At 46.9% G+C, this 12,704-nt stretch overlaps 1 protein-coding gene across 2 annotated transcripts in view; it reads right to left on the reverse strand.

Moving 5' to 3' along the window:
* Positions 1–12,704, reverse strand: part of SCG5 (secretogranin V) — a 54,519-nt gene that overhangs the window by 39,208 nt on the left and 2,607 nt on the right. The gene's annotated exons all lie outside the window — the stretch shown is intronic.

Below are 12,704 nucleotides of genomic sequence, written 5' to 3' on the forward strand. Positions count from 1 at the left end.
GAGCTGGGAGGAGCTGACCACTCCCTGCCTGCAGGCACGTCTTGCACAGCCCAGACCTCCAGGCTCCACAACTCTGCCTGTAAAAAGAAGCCAGAGGCGCTGACCTGGCTCCAGAGTGCTGTATACAGACCCAGTTCAATGAGAACCAACTGCCAAAAATCCTCTTCACTGACCCCATGCGAAAACAAAGAATCCTTCTGATATTAGTAAAATGCATCATTTACCATCAGAAGAACTGCTCTTTTACCCATCCCTTCGGAAACATTTTCAGGCAATAGCACCTGCACTGTTGCCATATTTTTGCACACTCCAGCGACCAAGGGCTATTCAGAGTCTGGACAAACCCACAAGTGGTCCTTCCCGTCAAATGCTGAAGGATTAAAAAAAGAAGGCAGGCAAGCAAGAGACAGGAGAAGCGACCTGCTGGTTCAGTTCAGGAGACGGGTGTCTGCGGTAGTTTACAGCAAAGGGACTCCTCCCAGCAGGCCCATCCAATCTTGCTGCTCAGGTGGAGAACGTGAGTCACTCACATCTCGTCCAAACCGTGCCGGGCTTGTTGACACAGGCCTGCTGAGCTCTCGGACCAGGAAGGTCCCCTGGGCCTCTACAGGGCAGGCCACTCTACTGGACTGACCATCTCCCCAGCCACAATCTGTCCCATGCAGATAACCTCGGACAGGCCTCCGGGGGAGATGGTCAGTAGTGCCCCGAGCCTGTCACCTTGGTTGTTTCCAGCCCTGGGGGGAGTATCACCCTGCTTTGCTCAGGCCAAACACCATGCCAAAGTTCTCACTGCACGGTGTTGCCACACCCACTGGGCACCAGCGTCCTCTGAAGTGCTGGGAGGGGTCAGCCTCTGGCCCCCTGAGAGCTTACGATCCAGTGTGTCCAACACGGAACAGGTGGAGCAGCTAGAGGAAAGAGCTGGTCCACAGACCATCCAGCCTGTGCTGAGCACGGCGGGAGGCACGCTCCCTCGATTCTCTCTCTGACGTCCACACGCGCTGAGTGACTGAAGCAACGCCCACCTCCGTCCCCCGAGATCCCAATGGTGTTGGTGCCTAATGCGCACGTATCTGACCAAGACACAAAGAAATACCCCACCCACCTCCCACCTAAAACCACCACCGCCGCCGTTGCCAGCCAGGCTCGGGGCAGCCTTTTTATCTGCAAGGGGACAGAGGAGGGTGCAGGACACTCTGCAGAGAAGGGGGACAGGCAGAGTCACACGCACCATGTACCCCTGTCCCCGGATGCTCTTAAGTAGAAAAACTCGGTGACAACCCTCAAAGTGACCAGCTTTCCTGTCACCTCCCCTCCACCCCTAACCACCCTGCACTCAACACATTCTGGATACAATGTCTATTTCCTCCCGCCTCCTCCTGCCTGAACCTGAGTCCCCATGATCCACAAGATCCTTCCTCAAGGAAGCCCGGCTCAAGTTCAACTGACCTGCAGCGTTTTTGTGTTTTTTTTTTTTTGCGGGGTTGGGGGGTGCGTAGGGCAACGCCTTACCTCCCCTCAGAGCTCCTGCGTGGTGACTGTGAGAGCCACATTCTGGACTCTCAGCTCCTATCCCAGCGTGTGGAAAGTGTGCATTTCTATTTTTATGTCCCTTTCCCTCACCTAGACTTCAAGCTCCTCAGACAAGGGCTGCTACAGTCACAGTTAAGAGAACACGGGCCCGGCCGCTCCCCTGCAGCTCCGCGGATACCAGTCTGTATCACACCCATTTAACTGACCCACTCCACTGGAGCGAGGGGGTGTATGAAAATACAGTTTATCATTCCTGATCTTGCGTGTGTTTTCTCATTCTCACCCCTCTGGAGCACCGATGGAAAACGCATCCGGGGATGGGGTGAGGGGAAAGGCAGTCCAGTCCTGTTCTGTCCCCGATCCTCAGGAAAACTACCCAATTCCTCGGGTCAGAGTTTAACTTTTACTAACAGGCTAAGAGAAGATAATGACTGACTCTTACTTCACAAAGATCCTATGTAAAAAAATTAGATGTGTGTTGGTTGGTTTGAAAATGTATCAAGGTTACAGCACCTGGCATGCGGTAGGCACCCAGTAATTACTTATGGAGTCAGTAAAAATGGAAATGTGTTAGATGATATTTTGATAGGATGCATGGTTCAGGGGAAGCATACTGATCATGGCCTGCTAGTCACGCCAGCACGTGGACAGTCTGCTCTCAAGCGACTGAGAACACGCTTTCCAACCCATCTGCACACCATTCTCACACCAGCATCTCCTACATGCACATGAGCATGCTTCGCTCTTGGCTCCGCAGCTGACTAAACAGTCAGTCTTCTTGACTTTTAAAAGATGTTTCTATAACCCATGTCATGGCCAAACACAGGACATATAGTTATAAGGATAAGAAATAGAACAGAGCATGGTTGGGTACGGAAAAATTGCTATTTACTGGTTTTCAGGAAGCATCTCTCTTCACTATAGTCACATGTTCCTAACTCTTAAGGTCAACACTAGTAGAGCACTTCATAGGACTGGGGGTGGGGGGATTGGGGGGGATGGGTACAGTACTGGTTTCTCCAAAGTCTTACATGCAGCTATGGCAGGCAGTTTCCCCAGGCCAAGCCTAGGAGGACACAGGGAACAGGGAACATAGGATATGACCGTAGACATGACCACCTTCCAGCCCTGAAGCCATTTATACCTAGAAATACATATGGTAGAATGAAACAGGTAATGACCATGACAACAATGCTTCCCATATGAGTAATATCTCATATTGTCCCAAACACTTTTATATGTATCATTTAACCTGACTGCTATATCAACCCTGTGAGATGGCCTGGGTAGCTTACCTCCATCTTCAGACTGGGAAACTAAACTTCATAGAGTTTAAGGGACTTGCTTAGTGCCACAATGGCGGGTCTGAGCCAGGACTCAAACCCCTGGGCTTCGAGCCTCGGTGCTTTTCCTGCTACGCCACGTGATGATCACCTCCCCCACCATCCACACCACGTGCCCCTTCTGCCGCTCCAGTCCCATGGCACACCATGGGTAAAAGCCACACTTAGTTTTAATCGTGGTGCCAAGCTGTGGTCTGCTAAACCCTCCCAGCCGGCTTTCACAGCTTTCTTTATGAACCGTGGTGCCCAAGGTATTTGCACCAATTTGTTCCAAGAGGGCAGTCTGTCGGAAAATTTGCTTTCTGAAGCTTCACGTCCCTGAAACACCATCTGCCCCAACCCGCCTGTGGTTTACCACGACTCCCAGCATCATTACAGCTTCTCAGCTAAATATCACAGGATTAGCCAAGTCTACGGGGATGGAAGACAGCTGGTTGGAGAAATTCAGTCAAACCTAACACGGCTGGCTTGCCAGCTAGATCGAAAAGCTCAAGCTGTGTGATTGTGGGCAACTTGACACTTTTTTTTCACTGTTAGAAAGGTTATATCAAACGAGACAGGGTTTGGGAAAGTAGTTTTGCAAACCATAAAGTATTATATAAGATTTTGTTACCACTATTCCATTTCCCACATGTGTGTGATCTGCTTTGTCCATTATCTGTGGAAATCATGTCCTGTGGTGACTCAGAACGCTGCTGTTGCCGTGCCCTGTCTCCAGATGGCAAGTCTCAGGTGACAAGGTCCCAGCTTGAACCTGCTCTGGGCTTCAGATAGGACAGCTGTGTCTGGGAGGACACCAGCCAGAAGCTATTTGCATGAGGAACTGAGATGCCTCCTGGGGAGAAGCTCAAACCAAAGGAAGGAGGAGTCTGGCGGGCAGACCCTGAGGCAGGGATAAGTCCTGCCTTTGTGGTTAGTGGGCGGGGTGGGGGGGGGGGGAGGGATTGTTAACCCCTACGGTGCCTGATGCCTAGTTAGGTTTCTCTCCCTGTGCAACCTCTCCTGTGATCTACGGAGAGCAAGGTGGGGGGCTGGGTGTTGCTGGGAACAGTGAGAAATAAAATGGAAAGCTCTGTTTTCCTAAAACTCTCCAGGGTTTAGGGGCACACTGACGGGGTACACTGACGGGGCTCCCCATGCCCTCGCCACCCAACACTTTACGACAGGCTCCCTGAGGTTGTAACAGCTCAATGCTCTGTGTTCAGAATCATACGTGGATTTAGGGCACTTTGCAGGAGCTGAGGTCCTAAGTGAGTAGGTGGAAGAAGAGCCAGTGAATTTTGAATTTTAGGGTTAAAATGCTCGAAATAGGGAGTTCCTGGCGGTCCCGTGCATCCACTGCAGAGGGCAGGGGTTCAATCTCTGGCTGGGGAACTAAGATCCCACAAGCCGCGTGGTACGGCCAAAGAAATAAAAAATAAAAATAAAATGCTTGAAATATAGTTACAGGCTGGATGATCTTGACTGATCTAACACTAGTTTCACCTGCTGGCATCTCAGAGGTCAATGTTGTTTCCAAAGAGCAAATACAGTGAGAGGTTCTTTCAAAAGATATTTTGTGAGTATCTATTATGTGCCTGGCCCTGTCTAGGCTCTGCAGATACAAAAAGCAGGGCAGACATTGTGTCTGCTCCTGCAGATCTTACAGTCTGGTGAAGAAGGCAAGCAGCAACCTCATCATAAATGCCAATTCACAGGCAGTCTATATAGAGCAGCAAATTCAAAGAAAGATCAATAATAAGCCCAGGAACAAGGATCATCCTTAAAGATAAACCTACTTCCCCAGTTTGGTCCAAGATCAAGCCTGTCCTCAACCACACCATTAATCAACTAGCGTAAGAAGGGTACGCCAGGGTCCAGCTCAGGCTCTGAAACACATTCAAATACTAGCTGCAACCCTGGACAAGTCACTTCTCTGACCTTCTGCTTCCACAACTGTAAAATGTGGCAAAGAATACCTGCTCTCCTTGCCTGAATCAAGGAAGCAAGTGTGAACTTGCTTGCAAGCATGAACTTCACAGCATCCCGACATACTTCTGCCTCTTCCCTTTTTTCCCAGCTGAGGAAAGACCTAAATCCAGGCCTCCATCTGAGCTCCCGGTTTCATCTCCCACCTCCCCAGGAAGGTTCACCCCTCAGTCATCTGCTCTTCATTCCACATCTTTAACTCTCTGTTGGGTCTTGCCAATTAGCACTTCAACAGTGCAAATCTCTAAAACAACCACCTACACAAAAACCTTCCTCATCTCTACATCACCATCATCTCTACATCATCATCCTTCCACAACTGTTACTCAGTCTTCTCCCCACTACCCGACATTCTGGAACAGATGTTTACATCGTGTCTTCTCTCCTGTTTCCTGCACTGTGGTTTCTGGCCCCACTACTCCGCAGAACCCGTTCTGCCCAAAGACCCCCGGGAACTTCAGTGTTGCTACACACAGTATACACTTTACACCCAATGGTCCTTATTTCACACGACCTCTCTGCTGATTTTGACAAAGGTGACCACTGCCCCTTCCTGAAACACTCTTTCCTTGTTTACACCGCACCTTACTGGTCCTCCCTAATGCCCAATCTTTCTTGGTTTCCTTCACAGATCCTTCTACCTGGCCCTGTAGACTGAGTAGTCCGGGCCTTTTCTCAGGTGTCTGCTCTTCTTTTATTTATTTATTTTTTTTTTGCGGTACGTGGGCCTCTCACTGTTGTGGCCTCTCCCGCTGCGGAGCACAGGCTCCGGACGCGCAGGCCCAGCGGCCACGGCTCACGGGCCCAGCCACTTCACGGCATGTGGGATCTTCCCGGACCGGGGCACAAACCTGCGTCCCCTGCATCAGCAGGCGGACTCTCAACCACTGTGCCACCAGGGAAGCCCCTGCTCTTCTTACTTGATACCCACCCAGGTAATCTCATCCATTTCTATGGCATGAGCTGCCACTAATATGGGGTGACTCCCAAACTCCTTCCTTTACCCAGACAGCTCTCCTGTGTCAGATACATCTGAGTGTGCTTTCTGCACACCTGCACCTGGATGTCCCAGGGCACCTTAAACACAACAAAATCATCATTTTCATCTCCTTATCCTCCCCGCTCCACCAGAAAAAAAACGCAGACCTCCTCCTATTCCTTTTCAATTTCTTATCACTATCCATGCAATTGCCTAAGACAAAACACTGGAAATCATCCAGGGAAATTTTAAGGATTTGAGTTCAGGGTGGTCTCAATGGAACCCCAAAGGACATGGGCTAAACTGGAGGCCCTGGTCCACTGAAAGACAACCCTTCAAGCCCATTGCTCTCATTGGCTCTCCCAGGATGAGGATAACCTAGAAAGAGATTTTAGTCAGGATACCTGGGTCAAGAGTCAGCCCCACCCCTTCCTCCAAATGCCGAGAGAGGCTAGCCTGAAACTTTGAGAGGCCCAGGTCGGTTGTTCAATGTTAACAACTCTTCCCTCCAACCTTCAAATGGGAAGCAACTATTGCCACCCTGTGGCCAAGTGGAGGCACTACGGCTCCTTTACGAGGCCAAAGGTTGGCCAAGTAGAGACTCCTTAGGAGATGAAGCCCAAAATTTAGTGTTATAAAAAGGAATTTTGATATTTTTAGGTTTGGCAATACTGGTTTAAATTTAATCGGGATCCATCAAGTGGCTTGGTATCTGGGGTTATCATGTGGTCTAGAATGGTGGGGAAAATGAACCAGTGGCATTGAGGAGACCCTCTTTTACCTGAGGCTCCTATTCTGAAGACTGAAGCACATTTTCCGGTTGGATTCATCAAAAGCTAACATTAGTGTCAGCTGGCAGAGCCACTTCTGATTCCCACGCATCTCTATCCCATAGCTAATGGCTCTCTGAATCAATCCCTTGGACAGCTGGTGGCTTTATTTGTTTCTGGGGATAATATAACAACAGTAGCCATTTAGCTATGTCATAGGGACCAATGAGCCACTTTGAGCTTGGAGGGAGGTGGGCACTGCTGAGATACAAGGTGCACTGAAACGCAGCTGAACTGTACTGCTCACTGGGGGAGTCATCCAAAATAATATCAGGGAAAGCCATTAAAGACTGGAAGCGTGTTCCTGATATCCACAGAGTGAGAGGAGGCAGGCCTACATTCAGTTACTAACGGAACCCACTGTGAGAGCGGGCTGAAGCCCCACTATGAGAAAACCAGGTTTCAGAACAGTCGCTGAGATCACACACAGCTAATAAATAGTATGGTTAAGATTCAACCCGTGACCACCTAGAGGGGTGGGGTAGGGAGGGTGGGAGGGAGACGCAAGAGGGAGGAGACATGGGGATATATGTATATGTATAGCTGATTCACTTTGTTATAAAGCAGAAACTAACACACCATTGTAAAGCAATTATACTCCAATAAAGATGTATTAAAAAAAAAAAAGACTCAACCCCGCTTTTCCTTACCATCAAAGCGTGTTTTCTTCTCTATAAAACAAGTTGGTGCCTGTTTGTCTTTACTTTATATTTTTGTTTTGCTTTGGGTTAAGAATTTACACATTTGATGACCATCCTTTAATAATATAGTCTCTCTTTTTTTTTTTGCGGTACACGGGCCTCTCACTGTTGTGGCCTCTCCCGTTGCGGAGCACAGGCTCTGAGGCCACGGCTCACGGGCCCAGCCGCTCCGCGGCATGCAGGATCCTCCCGGACCAGGGCACAAACCCGTGTCCCCTGCATTGGCAGGCGGACTCAACCACTGCGCCACCAGGGAAGCCCTATAGTCTCTCTTTTTCCCCACACAGAAGATGAGCACAAATCACAACTCTCCATTAATTACTTAATGGTTAGCAATTCTCATGCTAGAAGATGTTTCTCATACAAATTTTTAAACTCCATGGTTATTTTCTCTACACTATATGCAAAGCTATGTAAAATCAGTTAATTTGGGGGCAAAGTATGATTAATCCTCACAATGTTTATAACATCATCAAAAATCTTTACAATTGTAATTAAAGGAATACATTTATTTATGAAGTTTCAAAAAAAGAAAAAAATAGAATTTACACATTTGAAAGATGCTCCTTACCAAGTCATGTTTAACATACCTACGGAGAAGTGAAAAATAACCTCCAACCTCTTAGGATGTTTTGGGCAAATGTTTCCTCCCCAGGGACCACTTAGAGCAGGTCAACCAGAAGTCTGGCTTAACAACGAGTGACTTAACAACCAGGAGGCTGCGTACCAGGTTTCAGGAATCCTCTATTGCCTCAAGTCTAGTTGGCCCCCTGCTGGTTTCATTCCATAACTGCAAAAAGCCTTTCCCATTTCTCAATAGGCCCCTGTACAGAAGGTTCAAACCTTGCACCCTGGTGATCAGTCATAGTCAAAGTAAATAGACCTTTTGCCAAGCACATTATCACTGAGTTCCTGGCAAAAACCTCTTGGTAGATTTTTTGAAACACAGAACAGAAATGGAATATTTTCCTTGAACTGAAAGGAATAGAGTCTCAAAAGATCCAGAAGTCAAATAGAATTTATGTACTTATTGCTGCCAGATATACTTATTTTTTAAATATTTATTCAAATATACATTCATTCTTCAAATATTTACCAAGTGCCTACTATGCGTCTGGGTATAAAGCAGTAAATAAAATAGCTATTGCCTCATGGAACTGCCGTTCCAGTGGGGAGACGGACAATAAATAAGCAAGGAAACAAACATTCATTATAAATTTTTAAAATGCTATAAAGTTTTAAAAAAACAAAAGGGCTCTGTGGCAGAGAAGGGGGGGCCACTCAGAGAAGCTGGGTAGGCCTCTCTGAGCGGATGACTTTGAAGCCGAGCCCTGCAGAGGAGGACAGGTATACGCAGAGTGGAAAGAACAGGTGAGAGCCTGGAGGAGGGAAGACACTGGTGTGGGTGTGGGGCTGCAGGGAGGTTGGGAGGGATGAAGGCAGAGTGCAGGTGAAACGGGCAAGGAAGTTGTTGGCCTTCACAAGCACAGCCTAAAAGGCATCTCAACATTAACCTGTGCAGGGCTTCCCTGGTGGTGCAGTGGTTAAGAATCCGCCTGCCAATGCAGGGAACACGGTTTCAATCCCTGGTCCAGGAAGATCCCACATGCCGCGAAGCAACTAAGCCCGTGCGCCACAACTACTGAGCCTGTTCTCTAAAGCCCGCAAGCCACAACTACTGAGCCCGTGTGCCACAACTAATGAAGCCCACGCGCCTAGAGCCCGTGCTCCACAACAAGAGAAGCCACCGCAATGAGAAGCCCGCGCACCGCAATGAAGAGTAGCCCCCGCTTGCTTCAAGCCCGCGCACAGCAATGAAGACCCAACGCAGCCAAAAATAAGAAACAAAAAAAACAAAGAAAGTTCCTTTCCAGGATATCATGCCAATATCCTGGCGTCACCCCTGGCTCCTCTCTGTTTTTCAGTTCCTACCTCTAACCCACTGGCAAATCCTATTGGCTCCAACTTCAAATATATCCATCCTCCGACCATGCCTCGCCACTTCTCTAGCTGCCATGCTAGTACACCCCTCACCTGGATTATTACCTTAGTCTCCTAACTCATCTCCCCCATTGCAGTCCTCCCTCCCTACAGAGTATTTTCAAGACAGCAGTTGGAGTGGTCCTTTTCAAAGGAAGGCTGATCACATCACTGTCCAAAGTCTCCAGCGGCTTCAGATACACGCTCAAAGGAAAAGCCAAAGCCGCTGTAGGACTGTAAGACCCTATGACATGATCTGTCCCCACACACCACCTCCCACCTCCCCTTCCTGCCCTTACCCCAGTCTCATCTCTTCCTGCGCTCCTGAGTCCTGGACTACAGCCATACTAGCCTCCTTGCTCTAACCTTATGGCTTTCGCATTTGCAGCCCTCTCCACCTAGAAGGACATGGATCACACAGCTGACTCTCTCAACTCTTATTTTTGCCTGTCTTCCCAGTGAGGAGTCCCCTGCCCCTATTTTGTTTCCTCCATCCCCCTCTTCTGCTTTATATTTTTATAGCACTTATGACCATTTGGCTTATTACATATTTTACTTATTACTTTATGTAATGACTCTATCTCCCCTGTCCTGCCAATCTTTCAGGTTCATGTTCATTTCTTCAGTACCTAAAACAGTGCCTAGCATTCAAAAAATGCTTGTTGACTTGACAAATGAGTGGTGAGAACAGTGGGCTACAATGGACTAGGAGAGGACAGGAGGTGAGGAAGTACATTAGCATGTGTGGAAAGGTTGCTGTGGAAGAAAAATGGTAGAGTAACTCGAAGGGATATGGGATCAAAGGAGGAAATTTTTTTTTAGTGGGATATATGACCCCAGTGACCTAATAGTAATTTACACTGATACTACATCCTATTTTAAAAGGAGAGTTTATTATGCTATGTTTGAGAGCTTATATACATCTTCAATAGTGAGATTAATCTAAGGATTATACAACTAATTAATCAGAGTAGACACAATAAGAGGAAATTGTCTTCCATGTGCCACTTATTAGACAATGAACAGCGCTGCATGCAAAGAATTGAAGAGTCCAGTAATTGTCACCTAAAATGACAATGATGATTCATTTAGAAATGATTTCATGGTAGAATAGTTGGAGTATGCTAAAACTTTACTTTTGTTTCTCTGAACTGGAATATTACCTGCTTGCAGGTGAATAAATTTAAATCCTACCCCCAAGCTAAATGGAAGCTTCAAGAAGTAATTCACTCAAGGTCACATTACTGATAAATGATGGAGCTGCCGGTTAAATCCAGATATCTTTGGGAACAGTTTATGTTAAATGTGCATTAAAATTCACACCAGAATATATGTATGTATGTGTGTGTGTGTGTGTGTGTGTGTGTGTATATATATATATATATATATATATATATATATCGTATTCTTTCTATAAAAATTAGAAACAAAAACTTTCTAACTTGGTCCTTCATAACAAAATACTAAAATAAATGTTGAAGGGATATGGAAGATACCCCATGTATCTGTCAGACCCCTGGGAATTAGCATGAATGAATGTCAGCAGAGACAATGCAAATAAACGGATGAGTTGAAACAATCCTACACTCACATGAGAAAATATTAGACCACCCAATAAATTAAATGCCAAACTCCAGGACAGGGAAAAATCCCAGGCTTATTTTGTTTCCCTGTTAGCTTGCACCCAGCTGGCAGAATTCTAAGATGACCCCCAAGATTCCCACCTACCGGTGTACATGCCCTGCATAATCCTCCTTTGAGTGTGGGTAGGACCTGTGGGCTATCACTCCCTTGATAAATGACAAAAGTAATGAGATAGTCACTCCTATAATTATATTGTATTATGATTAGCAGACTAAAGGGATATTCTCCCTCCAGATTTGAGGAAGTAAGCTGCCATGTTGTGAGAGGGTCAGTGGCTTACAACCAACCTGAGAGTGGCCTCTGAGAGCTGAAAGGGACCCTGCTGACAGCCAGCAAGAGAAAGGGGACTTTGATCCCACAACAGCAAAAAACTGAATTCTGCCAACAACCTAGATGAGTTTGGAAGAGAACCCCAAGCTCCAGCCAAGACTGCATCTCCTGTCAACACTGTGATTTCAGCCTGATGAGACTGAGCAGGGGGCCCAGCTAACCCAAGCCTGACTCCTGACCAAAGGAAACTGTGAGCTGATCAATGGGTGTTGTGTTAAGCTGCTAAATGTGTGGTAATAGAAAACCAAAACACAAGCCGATATTCATCCCTTCCACAGACACTGAGGAGACCCAGCATGGTTATGACGTCACATTACCCCAAGGGTAATAATGAAAGCAGTTTTTAGTTCTGAATTGTTCTAATCCATGCTCTTTCACACCTCCAATGCCTTTTCACTTGACATTACCTGATGAATTCCTATTCAAACTACAAAACCCAGGTCAAATGTTGCTTCTTCAAAACAGCATTTCCTTACAGACACCCCCATCCCCTCCCAAGCAGAATAAATTACTGTGTTCTTTACTTCCATGGCAGCAGCTTGCCTGTCCATCTATCAAAACACTGGCCATGATACACTGTAATAACTTCTCCCGGCTCCCACCCCGCAAGACTGAGAAACTTTTAGGGCAGAGCTGCCTCAGTCTCCTGCACGGTGGCCGGCACAGAGCTGGTGCTGAACAGCTGGCTACTGAGTAAAGGAAAGGAGGCTGTGGATACACATAGGCTGTTGATGCCCAGGGAGTTGCTGTTTCTTTTCCACACAGATGATCAGGCCTCCAGTATTAATGGAAACCTAGAAAGCCGTCTCCATGACAACAGCTGGGTGACTAATCAAGCACTTTTACTGGTCAAAAGGGCAGATATTTACTGTCTTGAAAGAGCTGGTCTGAAATGGGTAGGTGTACTTGAAGCCAGAGTTGGTAGCAGACGCTGGAAAGGATTTAGATTCACCCCAGAAGGGGTGGTGCGAAGCTCTGTCTGATTTGTTCTGCCTCAAGCCCTGTGCTAGATTTGCATGCTTCTGATTCAAATCATCTGTGTTAATCCATTCCTGAAATCAAATGTCAGCCTAAATAGACAACAACTCCACAGAGTTAGTTTTACTCAATGGTTTAAAACTATGGGTAACAAGACAGAAATGCGAATCATATATCAACAATATCCATGGCATTCCCAGGACCCCCAAAGCAGATAGCTGTTTTAGGAAATTATAGACTCAGACAAAATTATACAAAATCATTGCACAGGAAATAGTATTTTCTGGGTGTGTGTTTTGACAAAACTCAGAGAAAGAACTCATGTTTTTCCTTAGGACCCACTCCTGTGGGCAAACACTTGAAGTGCTCTTTTGTGTTCAGACTAAATTGACCATGCTACTGCTTTAGGGCTCCA

This window comes from Delphinus delphis, chromosome 2 (assembly GCF_949987515.2).
Source record: "Delphinus delphis chromosome 2, mDelDel1.2, whole genome shotgun sequence".
NCBI classification, from domain to species: Eukaryota; Metazoa; Chordata; class Mammalia; order Artiodactyla; family Delphinidae; genus Delphinus; species Delphinus delphis.